The 3,207-nt window shown below is 41.7% G+C and overlaps 1 pseudogene; it reads right to left on the bottom strand.

The window, feature by feature from the left end:
• Positions 1 to 994: 994 nt before the first annotated feature.
• LOC129888061 (5S ribosomal RNA) lies at positions 995 to 1,113 on the bottom strand (annotated as a pseudogene).
• Between the last annotated feature and the right edge of the window lie 2,094 nt (positions 1,114 to 3,207).

The raw sequence follows: 3,207 nt of genomic DNA, 5'->3' as shown, positions 1-3,207 counted from the left end.
CGGGTATGATATAAGATGATACCGAGTCCCAATAAGGGTCGGGTATGACCGAGCCCCACCAAGGGTCGGGTATGCTATGTGAATGCAATGATAAGATGACATGATTGCAGACCGAGTCTCATTAATGGGCCGGTTATGGTATATTTATGCTTATGATGACATAAAGATAAATTTGTAACACCGAGTCCACGAGCAGGCCAGATATGGTATGTGATAGTGGTATACATGACTTTATTTTATAAGGTGCAGGTACAGTACCCTATTAAATGTTCTACTTGGTTTCCTACATCCTTGGTTCAGTTGTTATCTCAATTATGTTATGCTTATATACTCAGTACATATATTGTACTGACCCCCATTTCTTTGGGGGGGCTGCGTTTCATGCCCGCAGGTACAATACAGATTTTGGGAGTCCACCAGCTCAGGATTCCACTCAACAAGTTTAGAAGAAGCTCCATTGATTCGGAGCCAAGTTTTGGTACCAAACTACCGATGTATATATTTGGTTACACAGGGGTACAGCGGGGGCCCTATCCCGCCATATGTTGTCACTCCTATTCTTAGAGGTCTGTAGACACGTATGTGTGGGTTGTTCATGAGTTTATTTCGGTTGTACCTATACAGAACGTTGTAAATGTTTTTACGTTATGGAAGTCTTGTCGGCTTGCATTCTCTTTCATGATACGATATGAATGAAAGAGGCCACACATACGCAAAAAAAATTTAACTCATTGGGGTTCTCAAGAGTAGTATCGCTTGCTCATAGTTCAATTTGACTACAGTTGAAAAATATGTATACAGGGGTCTAGGTCGGACCCCAGTCACTGCCCATGAGGTTGGGTCGTGACACACGGTTGGACCAAAGATCTACTCCAACATCGATTGTAGGACAAGGGAGGAAACGACAAGGTAACATATGAGACCTATCGAGACCACGCTAAGGTAAATATTGGGCTAAGTTGAGTGCCTCACACATTATTGCAAGGATTGCAATGAAATGTGACATGGAGACTTCCAGGGAGGTCACCCATCCCAGTATTACTCTCGCCCAAGAATGCTTAACTTCAAAATTCTAATGGAATTTAGTGCATTAGTGCTGATATAATCGCACGAGATGGAAGGATCTGAATTAGCGGTGGAAAAACGACATGGGATTATGTACCTAGGGTACTATAAGTTACGTTGAGGGAATTGTAAAAAGGGATTAAGGGAAACCAGCAGGATTAGCTAATTACTAACTGATGGCGCACTTGAATGCCACAGTTCTTCAATATAGTACCGGTTAATGATAGCCAAACCACAAAATGACTATATGGGCCAGTGGGCGAGGGAATTTTGACACCACTTGGAAGCCAACTCTAAGGATTGAAAAGCAAAACCAAAAAGATAGAGTGCCAGTTAAAGTTCTGAATAGAGTCGAGAGGGACTATACGAGGCTAAGGATTCCCAAATTATCAACGTCATTACGCACCTATTCTATAATCTTTGAGAGTAGGGTGTTATACGAGTTATTGTGAGTAGGCTAATGAATCAACCTATTTGGTTTCAATCAAGATCACCTATGCAGCTGGAACTAGGTGAAGTTATAGGACAAGGAGGTAGTAAAGTTCTGTGAGGTTTCCCCAGCTAATATCTCAGATAGAGGGACTTCAATTATGATTAATGTCTGGAGATCAGTCCAAGAAGAGATGGGGAACACTGGTAGGTCTTAGTACCCCAGTTTTCCCTTGAGCTGCTGGACAAAATGAGCGCACTATTAGATACTAGAAGATAGGTCACGAGCTGGGGTGTTAACTTCGAAGGTAGTTGGGATGATTATCCATCACTTATTGAGTTGCCTACCATAATGGCTACCACCTGGTATCCCAATGACCCCGTAAAAGACTGGTGGGGCAGGACATGTAATTCCCCTATTGGGTGGGTCGAGGTTGGAAAGATTAAGCCAGTTGACCCAAACATGATTAAGCAAGCTATTGACTAGTAGCCTAGAGTCGACAAAAGTGACATGCAGATAATCAACATCGATGTGCAGAGTTCAAACTGATGATTAGATATTCATAACAGGATCACCCAGGAAGGGAGTAACAAGATTTGGCCAGAAGAGAAAACTTAACCCAAAATATGTTGGATCTTATCGAGTTGCTGATAAGATGGACAAAGTTTCCCATCAGTTAGACTTACCACCTGATTACGAAATTATACGCCCAGTACGTCTATACGGGTACTTCACAATATACTGGTGATCCACCTAGAATGTGTCCCATAGATGATGTACACGAAATGGAATCCTGCGAGGAATAACCTATAACCATCTTAGAATAGAAAGTTAGAAGGTTTCAAACTAGGACGTGATTTCCGTCGAGGTATTATAACAAAGCAGAAACCAGAAAGAGGATGACCTGAGAAGTCAAAAGAAAAAAAAGGAGAAAAAAAAAGAGGAATGGAAAAGATATATGTACTTGTTCCCTATATACAAATATAGTCTAAACCCCTAAATGGAGGGAGAAATGATGATTATACAGAACCCCCAAAATCCTCATAAAACCCTATAAGCCGAGTTAACATTCAAGGACGAATGTTCTAAAAGGGGGAAGGATGTTACACTCCGCACTTTTGAACCTTGAAACATGTTCCTAGTCTTCTTAAAGGTGTCCATGATACCCCCACTATCCACACACATCAAACAACTCTAAGGAAAGAAGAATGCGATACCCCATGAGAGGGAAGGTTGGAAATAGAGTCGTGAGAATCCGGAATAAGTTGGAGGCCAAAAAATGAATCGTAGGACTTGATTTACCTACGTAAGCAACTAATTTAGAAGTATTATACACTTGATTTAATTAAAGACATACCAAGCTTACGTATCATGGATTACATAGGCTCTTAAAATAAGACGAGATTACGAACCCACGGGGAAGAGGAAAAGATGACACGTGGCAGCAAGAAGAGGTGCCATATGGCAGCCTAGGGAAGTGACACATGGCAGCAGGTGACCCAAATTCTTTGGGTCAAGTAGGTGACCCACCTTCTTGGGGGTGATCCCCACAAGGACATATGGCAGCCTAGGAGACAAGACATGGATCTGTGTCCCAATGGGGGCTGGACACGTGTCACCCTTAGGGGATGACATGTGTCACCTCTTGAGGTGATATATATATATATATATATGTATTTAATGAATCTTAAGTCATTATTCAGATAAAAATA

Source organism: Solanum dulcamara, chromosome 4 (assembly GCF_947179165.1).
Source record: "Solanum dulcamara chromosome 4, daSolDulc1.2, whole genome shotgun sequence".
Classification (NCBI taxonomy): Eukaryota; Viridiplantae; Streptophyta; class Magnoliopsida; order Solanales; family Solanaceae; genus Solanum; species Solanum dulcamara.
This window is presented reverse-complemented; position numbering and strand designations above follow the sequence as displayed.